The 23,128-nt window shown below is 44.4% G+C and overlaps 1 pseudogene; it reads left to right on the top strand.

The window, feature by feature from the left end:
* Positions 1-8,812: 8,812 nt before the first annotated feature.
* LOC148216964 (cytochrome P450 2K6-like) lies at positions 8,813-21,785 on the top strand (annotated as a pseudogene).
* The last annotated feature ends 1,343 nt before the right edge of the window (positions 21,786-23,128 follow it).

Here is a 23,128-nt window from a genome sequence, read left to right as displayed (position 1 = left end):
AATCCTAGAAGAATCAGGACAGAGAAAAGAAAATATTTTTTATACAATGTGCAATTAAACTTTGGAATTAGTTACCATGAGATGCAGTGCTGGTTACAAGCTTGACTGCCTTCAAAAAAGGGTTGGGCCAATTCATGTTTGTCCTGGGGATCAATGGCTATTGGTCTTGATGGGAGTCTGTGTCAGGTTCGGTCAGCATGGGGCTTCGGGGAAGCTTACAGCCAGACCACGCGAACTCCACCGGCAGCAGCTAGCGAGGGAAAGAGGAACTGAAAGCGCCGCTAATTAATGGGCCACCTGCGCCCAGCCAAACAGGAAAACCGCAGCGGAAGTTTTAACTATACACTGATAACGGCGCGAGCCAACAATGAACGGGGCCGCAGGCAGCGAAACAAGATCGCCGCGCAACACAGAACCCTCGGGCTTGCACGTAACAGGGGGGGACCAACCCAAGCCGGAGGGGGACTGCCAATCAAGGACAATGGACCCTGACTGAACCTGCCATCATGGACAATCAAGAGGGATTATTGGGAGGCCGATAATCCGCAGCGGTAACGCGATCGCGGGGCGGAAAAAGCGCGGGAAGGGGGGAATATAACGAGTGATGCAATTGTACCAAGCCAGTCCTGGCTTTGCTTGTGACTGCTACGTTACGCATGAGTAAACCTCTTTTGTGAACCACACGTGTCACGGGAGTTTCTCTGTCGAACGGGGCAAACCTTACATAAAGCCAGGACTCACCGTTAGCGCTACTACCGAGGAGCGTTTCCTTTTCTAATACAGGCATGACCAGCGACGAGGAATCCGTGGGTCAGCTGGAGCATGAGGAACTCGGACTCGAGGATGGTCGGTCAGAGCCACCCGGGAGCGACGGGACAGCGACCAGGGCCGGGGACCCTCCAACGAAGTGGTGGTCGATGTACGTGAACCAAGGGCCAGACAGCTCAGGCGTCACAATGACCCGGGGTTCGGGGCCCCGGAACCGCAAGTGGTACGAGAAGCTTGCCCGACTAGAGGAGAGGGTCGAGCGGCGCCTAGACGCCGTGGAGGCGATGCTCCAGACCTTGCTACAGAGAGTGGGACCATCGGCGGTGAGCGATGGCACGAGCAACAGGGGTGGCAGCCCAGCACCCCAGCCGGCACCGCCCACGATGCCCCGGTCAGTGGACCGACGGGTGGCGGACGCCCTGAGACTTCGAGGCATCACCGGGAAGTTCTCAGGGGACCCTGAACAGCTGCCGCACTTCTTGACGCACGTCAGGGGTTTTATGCAGAGGGGTGGTCACCTATTCGCTAGGGACGAGGATAGAGTATCCTACGTGGCCGAGCTGTTAGATGGCCAAGCGGCTAGCTGGGTGGTCGGACTATACGACGCCAACGTGGCGGAACTGCGGAGTTTCCTGGACTTCATGCAGGCGCTCCGAGACAGATTCGAGGACACATTGAGCGCCAAGCGGGCTGAAGATGACATCCTGCAGTTCAGACAGCGGGACAAGTCGGTATCGGAGTACGCCCTGGAGTTCCGGAGGTTGGTAGAGAAGCTCACGGACTGGCCGGAGTCCCTGAGGGTGAAGTATTTTAAGAGGGGGCTCAATCTGGAGATCCTGGAGCGGGCACTGGGACGGGATGACCCGTCCACAGTGAAAGATTGGATCTGGCTAGCCGGAACGACGGAATCGGCGTGGTGACAGATTCAACAAAGCGCGAGGCGACGGGACCAGACAAGGGACCGGCCGAGGGAGAAACCCCCAGAGGAAAGGCGGAGCAGTCGGCGGCAGTCCACCGGGGGGCGAGAGGCAACCAGAACCCCGAACCTGTGCTTCCGGTGCGGAGGCAGAGGCCACCAAGCAGCGCAGTGCCCGACGGAGCGGGAAGGAGACTCACCACGACCCGAAGTCAAGCCCCCGCATCCTACCGGGAAAAGGACGGCCACCGACCGCGGAAGAGTGCAGTGGCAGCGGTGACTGAAAGAGGACGGATGGGGTGGTCGACCCTGGAGACAGCATCCTCCGGAGAGGACTCGGAGCCGGCGGGAAACGAGGCGCGCTCGCACTGAACGATGTCCCAGTGCGAGCAGGGGAACCAAGGCGCGTGGACGCAATCGGGGATGAGGACTGCCCTCCGTTCCGGGTGAGGATACACATCCGGGGGGTGAGGTCCGGAGGGGAGGCACAGCTGCGGGCGCTGCTGGATTCAGGCTGCACCCACTGCTTGATGCACCCAGCTGTGGTCTCGGGACTCGGACTACAGCTGAGGCGCCTCCGGGAGCCCATTGCATTCAGCCAGCTAGACGGCTCGCTGGCAGGGGGGGGCCAGCTCAGTATTACACCAAGCCGGTCCAGATGACGATCGGGAGCCACCGGGAAGAACTAAGATTTGTGGTGGTCCTGGTGGCCAACTACGCGGTGGTGCTCAGCTTGGCGTGGCTGCGGCGACGGAACCCACGGGTCGACTGGACGGCAGAGGCAGTGCGATTCGGGGTTGACAGGCCGGCGGAGTGCGAGAACAGAGGGGACCGGGCCGTGGCGACGGGCGCGACCGCAACCACAGACGGGCAAGTGGAGGATCCGAGGCACAGGGAGGCGAGACGAGAGCAGACGGAGCCCGAGACCCGGCCGGCAACAGCAGCAACAGCAGCACCAGAACCCCGGAGACTCGCAACGATCCCGAGGCGTGGGAAGGCAGCGGCGACTGGCAGAACAACTGCAAAACGAGGGAAAGAGCCCGGGGAACCCACGACGAGTGGCGGAATCCCGAGGCAATATCGAGACCTGGCGGCGGTGTTCGGGGAGGAGTCCGACCAGCTCCCTCCCAGTGATTGCGCCATCGAGTTAGAGCCAAGGGCAACGCTGCCCAAACCGAAAATGTACTCCCTGTCAATGAGGGAGATGGGGGCTCTGCGGGAGTTCATAGACAAGAACCTAGCGCGGGGATTCATCCAACCTGCGAAGTCACCATTAGCGGCTCCGGTACTATTCCGGGAGAAGGATGGCTCGCTCCGGATGTGCGTGGACTACCGGGGGCTGAACGCAATCAGCACCAAGTACAAATACCCCCTCCCCCTGATGAAGGACTTAATGTCGCACCTATCTAAGGGGAGGGTGTTCACAAAACTGGACTTGCGTGAAGCTTACTTTAGGGTCAGGATCCGTGCAAAAGATGAGTGGAAAACGGCGTTCAACACGCCGCTCGGAAGCTACCAGTTTTCCGTGATGCCGTTCAGATTAAAAGGGGCCCCGGGGGTGTTTATGCAGCTAATAAACGAGGTGCTGCACGACCTACTCTACCAGGGCGTCCTGGTCTACCTGGACGACATCCTCATCTACACCGAAACCCTGGCGGAGCACGTGAGCCTGGTGCGCACGGTGCTCCAGAGACTGCTGAAGGCGCAGCTGTACGCGAAGCTATCAAAATGCGAGTTTCATCGGGAGCAGCTGGACTACCTCGGCTACCGGATATCCAGTCGGGGAATTGAGATGGACCCGGCGAAAGTAAAAGATGTTCTGGGCTGGGAAGCGCCGCAAACCCGGAGGCAACTTCAAAGCTTCTTGGGGTTTGCGAACTTCTACAGACAGTTTATCCCGAACTTCGCCCAAATCGCCCTTCCCCTGATGGACTTGCTAAAAACCAAGGGCACTGGAAAACCCCCCAAGCCCAGCATGACACTCATGTGGACTGCGGAATGCCAGGGGGCGTTTGAAGAGCTAAAACGGTGGTTCACAGCGGAGCCGATCCTGCGCCATCCCGACCCAGATCGGCGGTTTATCATACAAGTAGATGCGTCAGATGTGGCAACGGGGGCAGTCCTGCTCCAGCCCAGCCCGGAGGGGGCCATCCACCCATGCGCCTACGCCTCCCACAAATTCACAGAGACAGAGAGAAGGTGGATGGTGTGGGAGAAAGAGGCGTATGCCGTCAAGTGGGCGCTAGCCACGTGGAGGCATCTGTTAGAGGGGGCAGCTGAACCATTCGAGGTGTGGACGGACCACAAGAACCTCGAGGCCCTGAAGGCCCCGCGTAAGCTATCCCCCAAACAGGCGCGGTGGTCCCAATACTTTGGGAGGTTCAGGTTCACCCTAAAACACATCCCCGGGAAGCGCAACTTCCTAGCAGACGGGTTGTCTCGCATGCCCCAGCACGCCAGCCTACGAGAGGAGATCGTAGGGATCGATCATCCCTGCCAGCAGGCTGGCTGCAAAGGCAGTGACCCAGAGCCAGACCAAGGGGGAGCGACGGGACGCGGCGCCTGAGGTAAAGCAAGGGTTTGCGGAGGCGGCGGAGCGGGACGCTTGGCTCAAGCAAAACCGAGAAGCGCTAACCAGCCAAGAGGGTTTGTGGTGGCACGAAGGGAAGTTGTACGTACCCGAGGCGTGCCGACGGGGGGTCATGGAAAGAGCCCACGACAGCCGGAACGCGGGGCATTACGGCTTCGTGAAGACGCTCCACTTAATTCGGCGGCAGTTCTGGTGGCCAATGCTCCGGAAGGACGTGGAGGCATACTCGGGGGGTTGCCCGGTGTGCACGATGGCGAAAGGGGCCAAAGGCAAGCCTAGGGGGTTACTCCAGTCAGTAGCGGAGCCCGACGGCCCATGGCAAGAGATCGCCATGGACTTCATAGTAGAGCTCCCGGACAGTAAGGGGAAGACCGCCATTTGGGTGGTTACGGACTTATTCTCCAAACAAGCGCACTTTGTAGCGTGCCAGCGAGTCCCCACAGCAGAGAGGTTGGCGAGGCTGTTCGTGCAACATATTTACCGGCTGCACGGCGCGCCCTGACGGATCGTCAGCGATCGGGGCAGCAACTTCATCGCGCGGTTCTGGAGGGAGTTCCTGAAGCGGGTGGGGACGAAGCAAGCCCTTTCCTCCGTGGCGCATCCGCAGACGGAGGGAGCCACGGAACGCCTGAACGGGGGGCTCGAACAGTACCTGCGCTGCTACGTGGGACACCAACAGGACGATTGGGCGGAGCTACTGCCATTCGCGGAAGCAGCATACAATAACACCGTCCACAAAAGTACCGGCTTTTCTCCATTCAAAGTAGCCACCGGGAGAGACTTCGTCCCCATGCCAGAGTTGCCTCAGCCGGAATCCCAAATCAACTCCCTGGATGCCTGGTTCGCCCAAATCGACGCCACCCGGCGAGCGGCGCACGCGGCATTGCAAAGAGCCAAAGCCGATTACAAAAAACACGTGGACCGCAAGAGACTCCCCGAGGAGCAGTGGAAAGTGGGGGACCAGGTGTATTTGTCAACCAAAAACCTAAAGACACACCAGACATCGAAAAAACTCAGCCCGAGGTTTGTGGGGCCGTTCCCCATTGCAGAGGTCATCAATCCAGTAACCGTCAGGCTGACGCTCCCGAAAAGCCTCAGGAAGATCCACCCGGTATTCCACTGCAGCCTGCTAAAGCTGCACCAGCCGGGGAATGCCTGGCACAAAGCAGAGGGGGAGCCACCACCCATCATGGTCGGTGGGGAGCAGCATTTCGAGATCAACCAGATACTGGATGCCAGGAGGCACAAGGGGCAGGTCCAGCTCCTAGTGCAATGGAAACATTTCCCCAAGTCCCACAGCGAATGGGTAAGCAAAACCCACATAAGAGCGCCGGACCTAGTGCTGGACTTTTACAACAAATACCCTGGGAAACCGAAATAAAGTCGGGGGGGAGTTGTCTTCAGGGGGGCGGTATGTCAGGTTCGGTCAGCACGGGGCTTCGGGGAAGCTCGCAGCCAGACCACGCAAACTCCACCGGCGAGGGAAAGAGGAACTGAAAGCGCCGCTAATTAATGGGCCACCTGCGCCCAGCCAAACAGGAAAACCGCAGCGGAAGTTTTAACTATACACTGATAACGGCGCGAGCCAACAATGAACGGGGCCGCAGGCAGCGAAACAAGATCGCCGCGCAACACAGAACCCTCGGGCTTGCACGTAACAGGGGGGGACCAACCCAAGCCGGAGGGGGACTGCCAATCAAGGACAATGGACCCTGACTGAACCTGCCATCATGGACAATCAAGAGGGATTATTGGGAGGCCGATAATCCGCAGCGGTAACGCGATCGCGGGGCGGAAAAAGCGCGGGAAGGGGGGAATATAACGAGTGATGCAATTGTACCAAGCCAGTCCTGGCTTTGCTTGTGACTGCTACGTTACGCATGAGTAAACCTCTTTTGTGAACCACACGTGTCACGGGAGTTTCTCTGTCGAACGGGGCAAACCTTACAGTCTGACCATCTCCTGAGAAACTAGCCAGCTTCCTTGTGAGTTGGTTGCCCATTGTGAAAAGAGACTGCTGGACCAGATGGGCCAGGAGACCAATCCAGCAGGCTCTTTGTTATGTCCTTATGTAACAAGACTTTACATTCTATTTGTAAGCAATTTTACCAATCTGAATATTTTTATAGGAACAGGGAATCATACATAATATTGCAGTTGTAAAACTTGCAATGGCACTGAATGAGGGGGACTTGGCGTTCTGGCTGTTGCAGCGTCCCCATGGTCACGTGATTGCAATCCAGAAGCTTGGCACCCAGCTCTCAATTATGATGTCACAGGGATTGTGATTTGATATGTTCCCTGCCAGCTTCTCACAAGCAAAGCTAATAGGGAAGCCAGCAGGAAGTCAGAAGTCGCAGTTACATGACATCCTCTCTTAACATCCTCCAATCTATAGTTTCTACTTACAGGATTAATAATCACATTTGTTTCAAAAATATTGGAACAGATAGAATAGCGGCTAAATGTATCATTGCTAAATGTGAACAAAATTTTGTTCTGTTTATTCTTCTGGGATGTTGTTTCAAAGCTCTACCTGTAGTAGCCTGCCTTTGTTCTGCTAGACTGCGGAAGTTTGAATGGTCCTCCTACATATGGAGGAACTTCACAGCCATCTCTAGGAGTTAAAAGAGGTCAGGGTTCTTTAATAATCTTGCTCCTGGCACTGGGAAGATGATTGTATTGGATATACCAAATCATGCCCTGATTCTGTATTTTTAGTGAGGTTATTGAATATTTTCTCTTGACAAATCAGCTTTATAGCTTTCTTGTTGAATAATTTTAGAAGGAAAATCTCTTTGTAATAGTTGTTTTGATAGTAGTTTTCTACTATGTTGAAATCTTACTTTTGGTTTTATACAATTTGGTTTTTATTTTATTTTATTTTTGCTGCAACATCCAAAACAGAGATACTCCATAAACAATCCACTTTAATTGTATGTTAATTGACTGATCTGCCCTATAAATGCTTTCACTGATTGAGTGTTACCCACAGTGCTTCCTGAATCACATCTACTTGCCTTCCCACTTTTGCTCAGCAGGACGTGCTGGGTTTCTAAATAATTCGCCTCCCAGTTCATCTCAGATTAACTTGGCAGAAGACTCACAAACGTGACTTGGCCTTCACTGCAGATGAGAATGAAGCCTCAGAGAAAATAGTTAATTGGCACACAGTTCAATGGTCCTTTGAAGTTCAATGGGCTATACGTGAATGAATAAATGAATAAATAAAATTCTGGTCTAACATATTGAAATATATTAAGCAACTCAATAGAATCAACAAGGATGAACTCTTCTCTCAAATTGCAACCACGGATCAATTATGGTGACCAAATATGCTCAGCCATGAAACAATCCTGAGTTGAAATGGATTTAAAAATAATCTTTTTCAACCAAAAACATTTGAATCTCAGCTGCTATTGCAAAGTATTCTCTATATTCTTGGAGGGGAGTCAAAGTAACAGAAGTGCCCCTGTTTTCATTTGTTTTTATCTGTAAGATGTCCAGAAAATATTTTTGATAGGCAGACCAATAACTTTAATTAATCAATCAGATCAGATCAGCTTTAAAGTGAAAAGTAATGCCTAAGCTTGATTGGATTTCATGGCACCTGGAAAACCTAGAAATCCAAGCCATCCCTATTGGGAAGCAAAACCAATCCACTTAACTGATCCCACCTAGAATATTTTCTGGAGCTTACTGAAGATACAGATAAGGTGGACACAAGGAGTTATATTGCTTGGAATACATGCTTGGAGAACCTAAAGGGGCCATTTATGATGATCCGCAATGCATCACCACTGATTTGTGGCCATTCCTATGCAAATGCCCAATAAGCCACTCATTCAAATGCCAGGTTTTTGTTATGAATAGCAGATCATCCTAGAAAACCCTACTAGACCACAGTGATGTAAACAAAGAGGAAGTACATCACAGAAAACTGTTTGACAGAAGTAAGAGATCAAGCAGAAAATGAAAAAAAGTCTCCACTTCCTTCTCAGTTATTAGACAGAGTTGGAAAATTCTCTAGCACTGTGTGAAAATATCACACTGAATATTCCCTACTCAGGGAAGCATGTCTCTGCTGTTCTTGTCTCAGATGTACCGGACCCAGTACATCAATTGACTAAATGATTCCATCTGCTGGATTCTTTATCTGAATTGTGAAATCCTATTAACAGACAACAGGATTTCATAAGCCAATGTATATTCAATAAAAGTTATTGCCTTGTGTCCTAAGTATTGGATTGCTGTGCAGTTCAAATGAGTTTAAACCTGTTTTGCAAGGCTTTCATTTAAGAAATAGGTATCACCCAGATAAGTATCGCAGAAAATGGTAAACAATCAAATATAAATCTGGGGAGGAGACAGAAAGCAAAGGCAAGGTTGGAACTAATCTAGCATATCGGGTAGTCTGATGATTCAGTAGTAATAGTAGCTGGGCTCTGCCTAGTGCAACACTTTGAAATACATGTTTCTATCATTTCAGTTTACAGATTTCATTGTAATTGTTACTGAAAGCTGCTTACTGAAAGGAAATGGGTTGGACTGGACTTGTTTTATTATTATTACTATTTATTCTTATGGTTACATTCCTTTTTAAAACGGATAGTTCCCAGAGCAACAGCTTCCAAAATCTTCCACCAGGATCCAGGTCCATACCCATTTTGGGAAATCTGCACATAATGAATTTGAAGAGGCCTTAGAAAACAATGTTAAAGGTAAACCTGATGATTAACAACTATGGATGTTCTTTACCAAAATTTATTGATGTTGTTACAAAAAGCAATTTATCAGGTTACCAGTTAACTGGAATAAGACAGATATGCTCCCTGTTGGTTCTAAGGAGTCTATGAAAATCTATTAAAAAAAGAGATTAACTTGGTGTTTGCATTTATTATGTCTGCATTCATATGTACTTATGGGTATGTAGAGAGGAAGAAAAATGTAAAAATCTTTACACTAATATATGTATTAAGAGGGATTCCTATCTGAACATATTTAAGCAGATACATTCTTAGCATTGTCCATTTGGCCATTGTCCAAAGATTTCTGTTCTATTTCCAGCTCCAGGGCATTTTTGTAAAATGCTGAGTGAAAAACTTAATTTTGAACCCTATTTACATGATGATAATTCCTGTTCAGATATGGCAAGATTCAAAGAACCATAGGATTGAACCCTCCCCACCCCCCCACCCCCCAGGATGTACCCGAGATTCATTTTGTGGCCTGCTGTAAAATTTTGAAGTTTTCACAGAAGAGTATGAAACCTCAGGTGTGATTAAGATTATAAAGTGTTTTTAAAATATCTGCAAGGATTTTTGCACTAGTTTCTTTTAAATTCTGATATTTTATATTATTTACAAAAATAAATACAAATCTGTTGCATTTATATAGAAGCAACTGATTTTTGCATGTCTATTTGTCCCTATTATGTACATTAATCTATCACATTTCAGACTGATAAAGTAAGAGAATACGTGATAAATTTTGTCATTACAAGTTTGTATTTTTTTAAAAAATCCCCTCATCCATGGACAATATCAGTACATTGCTGGACATGGTGAGCTAGTCTAAAGTTCCCATTCCCAAGATTTTCCCTCAAATTGTATAGTTCCTACAGCAGAAATGGAGAGATTTATAAACAGGATTACTGGAAAGGAATGAGCAGGAAACATAAAGTTTCAAGATGTTTATGTGGCCATCAAGAACAGAAGCAAATATATTGCATAAGGTGTTCCACATCATTTTTAAGTACTTCCCTGTTTTTGATGTAAGTAGTCAACTCTTCCAAACCATTTTGATTGTAAGGCCCCTATCAACCCTGTCCTGTCCATTAGAATTAAAAGGACACACTGATTTAAATAAAATCTCATACGAAGCAATCAGGAAACTTCTGGTGTTTTGTAGCCTTTTCTAAAGTGATAGGAAGGAGTCAAGGGACTGACAGTTGCCTTCTAAACCAGGAAAAGTATACAGTCAGGTCCAGAAATATTGGGACATCGACACAATTCTAACTTCTTTGGCTCTATACACCACCACAATGGATTTGGAATGAAACAAACACAATGTGCATTGACTGCAGACTGTCAGCTTTAATTTGAGGGTATGTACATCCAACTCAGGTGAACGGTGTAGGAATTACAACAGTTTGCATATGTGCCTCCCACTTGTTAAGGGACCAAAAGTAATGGGACAGAATAATAATCATAAATCAAACTTTCCCTTTTTAATACTTGGTTGCAAATCCGTTGCAGTCAATCACAGCCTGAAGTCTGGAACCCATAGACATCACCAGACGCTGGGTTTCATCCCTGGTGATGCTCTGCCAGGCCTCTACTGCAACTGTCTTCAGTTCCTGCTTGTTCTTGGGGCATTTTCCCTTCAGTTTTGTCTTCAGCAAGTGAAATGCATGCTCAATGGGATTCAGGTCAGGTGACTGACTTGGCCATTGCATAACATTCCACTTCTGTCCCTTCAAAAACTCTTTGGTTGCTTCTGCAGTATGCTTTGGGTCATTGTCCATCTGTACCGTGAAGTGCCGTCCAATAAGTTCTGCAGCATTTGGCTGAATGTGAGCAGATAATATTGCCCGAAACACTGCAGAATTCATCCTGCTGCTTTTGTCAGCAGTCACATCATCAATAAATACAAGAGAACCAGTTCCATTGGCAGCCATACATGCCCACGCCATGAGACTACCACCACTATGCTTCACTGATGAGATGGTATGCTTAGGATCATGAGCAGTTCCTTTCCTTCTCCATACTCTTCTCTTCCCATCACTCTGGTACAAGTTGATCTTGGTCTCATCTGTCCATAGGATGTTGTTCCAGAACTGTGAAGGCTTTTTTAGATGTCGTTTGGCAAACTCTAATCTGACCTTCCTGTTTTTGAGGCTCACCAATGGTTTACATCTTGTGGTGAACCCTCTGTATTCACTCTGGTGAAGTCTTCTTTTGATTGTTGACTTTGACACACATACACCTACCTCCTGGAGAGTGTTCTTGATCTGGCCAACTGTTGTGAAGGGTGTTTTCTTCACCAGGGAAAGGATTCTTCGGTCATCCACCACAGTTGTTTTCCATTGTCTCCTGGGTCATCCACCACAGTTGTTTTCCATTGTCTCCTGGGTCTTTTGGTGTTGCTGAGCTCACCGGTGCGTTCCTTCTTTTTGAGAATGTTCCAAACAGTTGTTTTGGCCACGCCTAATGTTCTTGCTATCTCTCTGATGGGTTTGTTTTGTTTCTTCAGCCTAATGATGGCTTGCTTCACTGATAGTGACAGCTCTTTGGATCTCATCTTGAGAGTTGACAGCAACAGATTCCAAATGCAAACAGCACACTTGAAATGAACTCTGGGCCTTTTATCTGCACATTGTAATTGGGGTACTGAGGGGATATCACACACCTGGCCATGGAACAGCTGAGAAGCCAATTGTCCCATTACTTTTGGTCCCTTAACAAGTGGGAGGCACATATGCAAACTGTTGTAATTCCTACACCGTTCACCTGAGTTGGATGTACATACCCTCAAATTAAAGCTGACAGTCAGCAGTTAATGCACATTGTGTTTGTTTCATTCCAAATCCATTGTGGTGGTGTATAGAGCCAAAGATGTTAGAATTGTGTCGATGTCCCAATATTTCTGGACCTGACTGTATCTTCCAAACTACAGAGTTGCCCTTCAGGTACTATACTTCTAATTATATCGTTCACCAAATCTGATGACTACTTCTTTTTGTAGCAATTCTTCTTTGATTCATCAAGATGTTGAATGAGCATTGAAAATGGTTCCTGAATTTGAGTGGCCTTCTTTCTTCAACTCTTCAGATAGCTTGCTTGGCTTTCATTATTTCATTGTTCTTAGTTGATTATTTGTCACATTGAGTAGGCATTTCACCTAGAAAGGCATAATGAAATAGTACTGACAAAGAAGACCAAAAACGTGCCTTTAAGTTTGTGGCCATGGAGATGTAGAGGGCAGAGTGGAAATCAGCACGCTCTAAACAGTGCACAGAAATATGACGATATAATAGAACTGCTACATAATACATAATACTGCTACAATATAGCATTGATAGCTCAATCTTTAATAATTTGTTAGATAAATATACTCTTTGTCAACCCTCATATTAGAAATTTGTTTCAGTTTGAAGCAAAATGGATTTTTAGAATCCTTGCTGTTTTGAAAAAAAGTTAAAAACTTCTACTGAATGTGGGTCTCCAAATGCACTTTTTCTGCCATATTCTAATTGCTACTTATAATATATTGCAGAATCCAAAAGTTCTTATAACCCAATCAAGTATAGTGTTTAAAGAAAATGGTCATGTAATTTTAGATTATAATCTTCCTGGGATAAAACAAAAGTCCTTAGTTCTGAGCATACACATACTTTTTCCTATGAAATATGATGGTGTTAAAACTGAAATTTGGTTAATAAAATTGCTTTTTTTCTCTCTCTCAATGGGTTAACAGCTCAAACTCAAAGGAAAAGTATCCGAGAACTGCATTTTCAAAATCCAAGACATAGGACAGATCTGGGAATAACTGGCAATATTTTATTTTCTGTGCATTTTGTAAAGCTGTTTAGTTTTCTTGATGTGTTGATACAGAAATGCTTGTGCAGAGCTGAGGACTCAATGTGCAGAGTTGTGTGTAGTGGAACAAGAATGGTGCTGCCCATGGAGGAATAGAAATGAATATATTAGAAAATACTATTATTGAAAATGTTCTTCAACAAGAAAGGATATATAAGCATATTTCTTGTTGTGGCTGCATCTTCATTCAGTCCTGCGTAGCCGATTTCTTTAAAACTTACAAAAACCTCTGTCAACTTCTGACATGAATATCCAAAGGGCAATAGTATTTTTATTTTTGTTAAACCTGTGCAATACAAAAATTAGGTAAGTTCTTTTAAGTGTTTTAACAACCATTGCAATGCCATAATAATAGTTTTTTTAAAAAAAAAAACACAGTATAATAATATATCATATAAAAGAAAGAGAAAAAAAATTACCTCAGTCTTGGAATTGTGAGAAATGATTTTTTTAACAGAATTGTGCTTATGTGAGTCCAATTATTGATCAAAATGGTCTCTTATTTTTCTTCTGCTGAATTCCAGTTGTCAAAAGAATATAGTTCCATTTTCCGCATCATACTGGGATGCCAGAAAATGGTGGTGCTGACTGGCTATGAGACGGTCAAAGAGGCTTTAGGTCAGTGTTGTCCAAACTTGGCCACTTTAAGATGAGTGGACTTCAACTCCCAGAATTCCCCAGCCAGCCTGGCTGGGGAATTCTGGGAGTTGAAGTCCACTCATCTTAAAGTGGCCAAGTTTGGACAACACTGCTTTAGGTGAACCAGGCTGATACACTCACAGAGAGGCCCTTCATCCCCATTTCTGAGGACTCTGCGAAGGGCTTTGGTGAGTTATTTCATTCTGGATTGTAGTTGACAATCCTTGCAAAAATGTGATCAGTATTATGTACATGTAGTCAATTTAGTAACTGCCTTGGATAGCAACTATTTGCTAATATGATGGTAATAAAATAGTAAATAGTAGTAAAAAAAAATTCTGACCAATATGCACACTTATGCCCAAATTTCTGTGCCTGACAACAATGCACAGGACAGTAAGAAATGCTGGCGTTGCTGCACAAGAGAACTTTATGATAAGGCAGAAACTAGCAATCTTCACAGCATCTCTCTCTCTCTCTGTCAGAACCTGCATCACCCAACTGTTGTTGTTTTCCATTGTATTGCATTTGTTGGGAGTTGCATTGATTTGTTTCTGCCACTTGTAAATAAGGAGGGGGTGGTGGCTGTTAATGGTTGTAAGGGGAGTTGGGAAGCAGCTTAACCATATATGGGCAATTTAGACTGGCTTGATTGTGGCCAGGCAGCTGGGGCCCAAAGAACCAGGAAGAAGCTCTGGGAGGAAGGAGAGAGGTCAACAACAGGTGAAGAGGAATCATGACGCCAGGCAATAAGGGGAGGGGGGATAAATAGAGGGAGGGTTACCCAAGGCGTTAGTTTTAGCAATGTTCTGTTTACAAGCTACATGTACCCCTTAACAAAGAAGTATTTGTCTGAACCAAGCCTGGTTGTGTGAGAATGCTTCATAACTCAGAGTTGGACATCGTGGACTTGACACACTCTCTCTCTGTCTCTCTCTCTCTGTCTCTCTCTCATTCTCTGTCACATGGTTTGCTTAGCAACTATGTCGCTTAGCAACCATTTCTCTGAAACTAATTGCGGTTGCTAAACAAGGACTACCTGTAGAAACATTTCACCTGAAGTTTTCGTAGGCAGTAACATCAGAGAACTGGGACAGCGTATGCAAATCCAAACAGGATAGAGAAAAATATTTATTTTGCCACCTTGACTTAATCCCTCAGTGCTAGTGGAGGGAGCTAGAGAATGAAAAAGATATGGCAAAATTATTCTAAGAGCATGAATTCAACCCCCCACCACTGAACATGTTTGTTTCTACTTGTTTGCAGATTTGGGCTGCAGAAAATCCCAGTATTGTGCATGCATTTTTCTTCGTATTGCTCCTCATATATATGGTCCTACATATCTTGCCTAGCATACTTTTTTTTTTTTTTTTTTGCCACTTTCTCTCCCTTAATACACATTTTTTACCATCCTTCATGGAACATTTCTCTCTAATATACATACAATATGAACAGCACAGAAATGCACTGCCAAGGAATCCATTAAAAGAACAAGGGGTGGGGGGGAAAAGAAAATTATAACATGATAGTTTTAGCCCCAAGTTATGGTACCTGAGAATTTGCAGAGCGTTAAGTGTTGGAACTGGCTGGTCCAGTGTCTAATGAAGGAAACAGGTATTGTATTTTCTCCCAAACCCCACATGGATCATCTCCTATCATCTCTCCTGGCAAGAGGCACCAGGGTATTTCACCTGCTGAACTGCAACACTTTCTCATCATAGGCAGCTTATACTTTTTAAGCAACTGCCTTTTGCTTGTCAGATTCAGCCGGCGTGGCACGGCTAGGAACTTGCCCAGCCGCACTTAGTCAGTTTCACCGCTGGAGCGCTAGCAAGGAAAGGAGAAGTGAGAAACTGCAAACTGATTAATGGGCCAGCTGGCACCGCTTAGCATTTTGTTAACGCCAGATTGCTGCGCCAGATTGCTGCGGGCACTGTAGACAAAGGGGAGAGCCACGGATTTGAGTTAAAGCAATCAGCTCGTGATTGGGGAACTCCCGGTTTTGCGAGCAACGGAAAGACCCATCGACAACAACAACAACAACGGCAGCGATAGACAGCAATCAAGAACACAAAAGAGCTGGACTGAATCTGCCGTTTACAATGAATAAGTATTAAATCATCAGGATACTTTAAAGTTGCTAATACCTTTCTGGAATCAGCAATATTTCCAGATGCTATTTGGAAATACATTGGCCATGATCATCATCTAGTTTAAGAATTACAACAGTGTAAACTTCATAAAGAAAAGGTGACAGAATAGATGCAAAATCTTCTGAGAAAAATATCAAAGTGTAAGAATCAAAATGCCTGCATGTTTTTTATAAATCTAGTGTCTATTACCTCTGTCAACAATTTCAGATTATCTTCAAGGTCAGGCACTCTGTGTTCTAGATTATATGACTCTCCATTAATTCGCTCCTGCAAACAAAGGTGGGAAGTTAGGTCCTTAAAACTCTTATTGAACAATTTGAACTTTGCAAGGAATGCACTCATTTTGAATAGCAGCAGAAACAAATTGTAGCATAAAAGTGAGAAGGCTTCTTCTCTGATGTGGATACCTGGGAAACCACTCTGCTCCTCTCAGATCAATAGCTCAAGGTGAGCATCTTAGGAGGCTTTGGTTCACAAGGTTCATATCAGTTTGTATAAGAGAACTTGCTTAGACTGGTACATTCTGGAACATGGAGTCAGTGGATTTTTGGAGGGTTTGTAGAGGTGAGCTGATGGAGACTTACATGCAGCTCACTAAGCTTCCTTTCATAAGTAATTTCTTTCTTTTACTTGGAGCTTTTCTTCATACTATTTCAAACAGGAAAGTCATTAAGCATTTTTTCTAAAGTCATCCACACTGTGCTGTCTTATTAAAACTATCGTAAATATGGCTATAACTGTTTGAGCAGTAAGTAAACAGTGCTGAAATACCAGGTTCATCTCAGATCCAGGCATCTTTCCTTCAGCACTATCCCCCCTTTCCAAAGTTGGAGATTCACTATAGAGGGGGGAATGGTGTCTTCTGAAGCCTGATATCTATTTGTTGATCTAAACGTTTTTGAGTTACTCATTTTATTCTTCATGCTGCCAGCAACATGATCTATCCTTAGCTGTTCTTCCACTTACCACATTGCACACTGAGGCTAGAATATTGCTCCTCCTTTTTTCCTGTCATCAGAAATGCAGCTGCTCCTGGCTCAAATGGATGTATAATATCTCTAGTATAATATTAATGTGTAACTGCTCCTGGCTCAAAAGGATGGGTTATACAGTTATTCTCTGTATTACTGTAAATAAAATTAGTTCATACATCTGCAGTTTCCTGCTATCTTCTATGCAGAGTACAAAATAGTTTCTATGATAAATGCTATGTATAAGTAAACTTATCCTAAATCTTAAAGGAATGAAGAACAGGTTTAATCCTGGCATTCTTTCACAATTCTGTGTTGTGGAATTTTTGCCAAAGACAGGAGCACAGCCCTGAGGAGAAGAACCATGTTTATTGCAATGATCACTGGGTGCCTGCTTTCAAGAAAGAAAAGCATAGAATTTATACACTTTTGAGGTTGAGAGACAGGAAATCTGCAGGATCTGATTCGAGGATAGGTTTGGATAGGTGTTAAATGGGGGATAAATGGTTTTTCTATTGCGAGATAAGAACCACAGCAAACCCTTAAGCAGACAGGCGAAGGGCCTCTCATTGTTTCAGTATGATAGTGTTAAGAGGGCTATTTTTGGCAGCAGAACATGGTCACTGTTGGGTTATGCAATAGCTTGGAGCTGATCCTGTTTTGCATGAGCAAAGAATGGCAGAAGGAAGTGGAGAAAAGAGATTGCAAGAGAGGTGGGGGGGGGGGCAGAAAGAGAGACAAGGGGGAGTGGGGAGTTTCCAGATTTATTTTATTATTTTTCCATCACATCTGTTTTAATTTATTGCTCATGACCAGAAAGGCCATTTGACCTGGTAACAATTCTGAAAGCTGCTGCTGCAATATCATAGTTTCTTTTTTACTTGGCAAGCAATATGAATATGCAACACTTCTAAGACTACTGGTTAATTGAAGAAAATATGCACCTTGCAGGAACCCCTGCTGTGTTGGTAATCTAACCGTTCATCTGGAGAAAAAAATTCATGTCATATTGGTAGTGCAGTGCATAATGCATGCTTAGTTTAGCGCAAAACAAAGAATATTGCTTGTGAGTTGGAAAGAACCAAAAGGTACCTTTGGTCTACAATGGTTTCTATCAAAAATGCCATTTCAGTCTTTTTTCTGTCAGAAGCCTCACAGTCAATTAAATAGTTAATCAGCTTGCTTGCTTTGTTTCTGCCATTTTGGAAAAGGGGGAGAGGGAGAAAGAACCATTAGGCGCAGGTACAGCCTGAGACCCAAGAGGAGCTGAGATCATCAACATGAAAGGGATGGACTGGGAAAAGGGGTGTGAATGCAAGAGAAAGAAAAGGGGTTTGGGCGCGCGTGGGCTTTTAGTCTTGGCAATAACTTAGAACTGAAGACTGCTTCTCAATAAAGAAATTCTTTGAATTTATTCTAAGATTCACTGAGATTTGGTTTTACTGGGGGTTGAATTTGGCAGATCCTTACATTTTTTTTGTACTCCACAACTCTAAACGTACTAAATAACTATCTGACTAGAACTTGCATTCCATTTCTTGGATTGATCTTTTTCATTTCTTGTTTGGGAACCAACAGGATGTCAGTAGGATGAGTTCATTCATTCCTCTTTTGGAAAATGAATACTCTGTCATCCCTACAGTGTGAGAAGGTTTATTCATGAAATCTGTATCTTAATGAATTAGAAACCTTGACTAACCATAGCTCCAGCATTCATGTATTTTGTTGATGATGTTGATGATGATGATTTTGTAGATTGTAGAACAAACCTATTTTGATAAAAATGCTTTGAGATGTCTACCTGAGAATATATTGAAAGTATTCAACTCTCTTCCTATACTGTTTCTTTTATCATTCTATACTGTTTCAGGTGTATAATGTGTTTCTCAAGCTGAGATTCCTTTTGGGTGCTCATAAAATAATGAATAACTGAGAGAAGCTCCATGATTTGATACAGGCCACTTTCATAGAACATCTCAAGGATCTTGATGCAAATAACCAGAGGAGTTTTATTGATGCATTTCTTGTTCGGCAGAAAGAGGTAATAAAGTGTTTTAAGCATGCAAGGAATTACAGGTGATTTTTTTTCCCACGTGTTTTAAAAGTATTCTGGCTGGTGCCAGAATACATGCAGCTGGTGAAAATCCTTGGTTTAGAAATGTCCAGGAAAACAGATTTCCAGGAGTGAGAAAGTGAGTATGTGAGTTTAGTTTGCAATTTGGGTAATCTCCTCAGTCTCAGATTTTGAGTGGAATATAAACTGGAAGAAAAAAAGAAAAAAAATTAAAATTAATAACCTCCGCCAGCCTGGTCACCATTAAACAGCCAATGCTGATTAAAAGCACAGAGGAAAATGATTGTGTTTAAGGCTGCATGAAACACCATTAGGGAGGGGTTGCAAGAACCTCCAGGGGTGTGAAGTTTCATGTTATTTGGCAGCTCCACATCCTCCTGATCTCCTGTGGAAAGGTGGCTTTCAACAGAGGTGCAGCGTCCTTACTGGGCCCAACAGATTCAGTCGTGGCGTAGTGTCCTTTGATTCCTTTGATTCAGAACCTAATTCTGTTAAAGCAACAACTACAACGATTGTAGACATGTTTCTTTTTCCTGTAAAAACCATCATCAGTATAGTGCCACTTCTACTGTCTCTTGTGGAGGGGTAATTCCAATGGGGAGACCCTTACCTTGGGAAGCCAACCCTTTTGCCTTTAAGTGTAAACATTAGGAGATTATTAGTTGTGGTTTAGCCTTATGATATGGTTTGGGAAATGTGATGGGTGTTATTACTATTGAGAGGGAAAGAGGAATATAGAAGTTATTGTTGGCAGTTAAAAATGACTTGAAGTTGCCCCACTCTCCTCTTAGGCAAAACTTCCCTTTTCTGACCATAGCTCCTGAGCATACCTAGATACACTATGCTATTGTTTTCTGAAACTACCCCAAACTAGGGAGAGATCAGGAGACATCGCCATGGTTACAAGGGGCTACAAGAAGCATAGGAAATGAGGAGGGGGGTGGAGATGTCTCTGGGATGAGGCAAGGTATGATAAAAACCAGTCTGGAGCAATTTGACCTGTCTAAAGTGACACTTTAGTGACAGTGGCCTGAATTGAGCAATAGGAGGAATAGTGAATCCCTCATGTTGCTCAATGAGGCAGTGGAGGAGGAGAGAAAACTCTTGCCACCACCATACAACCCAGAATATACCCAGGCCAATAACTGGTACTCTAAGCTCAGGAAAGAGCTTGAACAATGTCAGAGAGATCTCAAAGATTTACCCTTTCATGACAAAGAAACTGAAACAGACAGGAGCAGGAGGCAGAAAAGGAGAGAGGAAGAGAATTTAAGCATGTTCCCCTTGCGGGAAATGACCTCGGGACTGAATCAACATGGAGTCCCAGTAATTAGTTACATCCAAGATCCATTAAAAAGTTCTGAAGTAAGAGCACTTAAAAGAGAATTAAAAAGTTTGATAGACGATCCTTTAGGAGTGGCTGAACAATTTGATAATCTGCTGGGTCCAAATGTTTACACTTGGGATGAATTAATGGCTATATTGACCACCCTGTTTTCTGGGGAAGAAAGACAACTTATAAGGGTGGCCGCTATCAGGGTCTGGAACACGGGGATCAGAAATTCCCTATAATCCGACCTAATTGGGACAATAACAATCCCGCCCATAGGGCCCACATGGAAGATCTCAGGAATATGGTTGTGAGGGGAATGAAAGAGGCGGTGCCTAAGTCCTAGAACATGGCCAAAGCCTTCGATTTGAGGCAAGAAAAGGATGAGGCTCCCTTTCTACAGTGCCTGAAGGATGCCATGAGAAAATACTCAGGAATGCACCCTGAGGAAGCTACGGCACAAGCTATTTTAAAAATAAACTTCATAACTAAAGCTTGGCCAGATATTCAGAAGAAGCTTCAAAAATTAGATGGCTGGGCTGAAAAACCCTTAAACGACTTACAGAAGCCCAGAAGATGTACGTAAAAAGAGAGGAGGAAAAGATGAAGCAGAAAGGAAAGATTATGTGGCCACAGTGGAAGAGGTAATTAGGAAACAAGAGGTAGGCAACAGGAGAGTACCTCGACAAGAGACTGGAACCCTGTTCCCTGGGGAGGGCTGGATGTAGTTGATCATCTGTTTGCCTGCTTTTCCCTTAATGTTTTTTGAATGTGTGTGTTTCTCCATGCCTAGTATTTATATCTCATTATTTAAAAATGTGTATATTTGCAATACTACTGTTAAAATTTCATTATAATAATTTCTATAGCAATGTGTTAATAGGAAAATACTCTTGATATAATTTCAATATTTAAGGTATGCAGATTACTCCATTGCTATTATCTGTGCTCCATGATGAATCTCAGTGGGAGAAACCTCATGAATTCTATCCTGAGCATTTTCTTGACTCTGAAGGAAAATTTGTAAAAAAAGATGCATTCATGACATTTTCTGCAGATAACATTACTCTCTATATGTCTGCATAGATATCATGCATGTAACCAATGTTGGTTCAGTGATAAGCTATCCTTGAAAGAGTTTCAGTGTGGCAGGATAGTTATGAAGATTCATTATTCCTCTAAGATTGTAATTATTCCTTTGGGGCAATATGACCTTGGGAAGCCATGTGAAATAGTTTAAGAACCCAAGAAACCCACTTTTTTTTGCCACATGTGCTTTCTTCCAGGTCGGAGAGTATGCACTAGTGAGAACCTTGCCAAAATGGAGCTTATCCTCTTCTTTACCAGCCTCCTGCAGAAATTTACCTTCCAGCCACCCCCAGGGACATCTAAAGATGATCTGGACCTGACCCCTGATCTTGGACTTACAACCCCTCCCATCCCGTACAAGACCTGTGCTGGTTATATTAATCCAACAGAAAAAAATTGTAGCAAGCTGTTTTCTCAGCCTTTGAAATGGCTTTATTTGACAGAGAGGCAAAATCTGACACCATAATTCTATATTGACTAGGTTTCATATGTTCTTTAAAAGCTGAATTGTAATGATTTATAGACCCATAAAATGTAGATTCTGATGAGGAAGAATAGTAGGGAAATAATAAAGTGTTAACTGTTTTATATTATTACTGAATTTGGGTTTTCTTTCTGACTGTTCTTTACTTTTCTCTGTTCCTAAACAGGTTGATTGGCAAGACTAGGAGGGTGAAACTCTGGCTTTGGAAAGGCTGCAATGGTGTAATTAATGTAGAAATTAAACTATAAAAGGGCAAGAATACAGCACTCTAAGTCTTTTAATAGGAGGGATGGATTAGTTAGATCACCATTACAATTAGCTGTAATTTTTATGGTAACATTCTGGTGTAGCAAAATTATCAGTCTGAGAAGGTAGCAGTCAGTGGATGCTGTGGCTAATTTTCCCCAAAGCCTCTCACAAGGAATAGATTCAAAGGCTGTCCTTAAATCAATAAAGCCAATGTAGAGGGTGCCTTTAAGAGGGCTGGAGTACTTAAATCTAGCATTCTTAACGAAGATGATGCAGCCGTCCTATCTACAACTCAACTGGGCTTTCATAGATGCCTAGCTGCATTAGTGACCTATTACTCTAGGGAATCTCTTGAAATTGGCTACTCAAAAACTAAGACTTTAGTCTTCTCTGGAAAGAGTTCCCAGTTAGATGGAAAACGAATAAAAGGCCACTTGACTAGGTTAAGGACTTTAAGGATCTAGATGCCTACTTCCAACCTTCTACTTGCAGGAATAATCAATTGAATGCACTCTCTGTAACACCCCCAAGCCTCCAATGTGATTCTTAAATGTGCAATCCATCAAGGCAATATCTCCATCCCTGCAGCAATTAAATTTCTAAAGGCTCTGTTTCATGAGCCTCACTCAGCTCAAATGCCCTCACTCGGTTAAAACACTTTGCCACCTCAGATTTTGGTTGAAACAAATTTTATGGAAAGCATCCCTGAGGAGGCAAATTGACTCTGATTTGACTCATTGTGGCTTTTCACCTTGGCTATATCATCCCTCAGCCCAAATAAGGCCTTAGACAAACTGAAACAGAAAATTTGGGATTTAGGACAGAGCTAAAGTTACTTACTTCCATTGTGGTGTAATTACTGGCCCTCCATGGACAATCCCTAGATAATTTTTTAACATCTTACATGCTCCTTCATGTGCAGGAGGTTTTTTATCTCAGTCCAGATTAGTACATTATCGATTATGATGACAATAGGCAGATTTACTAGTCTCCCATATGATAACCGCATTTGTATATGTTCAGACACAGGCTGAGTCAGTAACTCACATAGTGGTAAACTGTCTATTGTATCACTCATAGTGTCTGATGCTTATAAATACAATGGTCAGACATCTTTAGTTGTCTCTCTGACTTGTAGATTACTGACTTTCTTCTACAAGACCAAAATTCAGATAACCACATGTTCAACTGAGAAATAGGCTAGATTAAATATTGGACCTCAGCTCTTGTACATTGACTACAGAAAGAACAATTTTTAAAATTGT

The sequence above is a fragment of the Python bivittatus genome, unplaced genomic scaffold (genome assembly GCF_059951505.1).
Source record: "Python bivittatus isolate LINGU-HERP-01145 unplaced genomic scaffold, Pbiv_v1 ctg000020_np1212, whole genome shotgun sequence".
Lineage (NCBI taxonomy): Eukaryota > Metazoa > Chordata > Lepidosauria > Squamata > Pythonidae > Python > Python bivittatus.
This window is presented reverse-complemented; position numbering and strand designations above follow the sequence as displayed.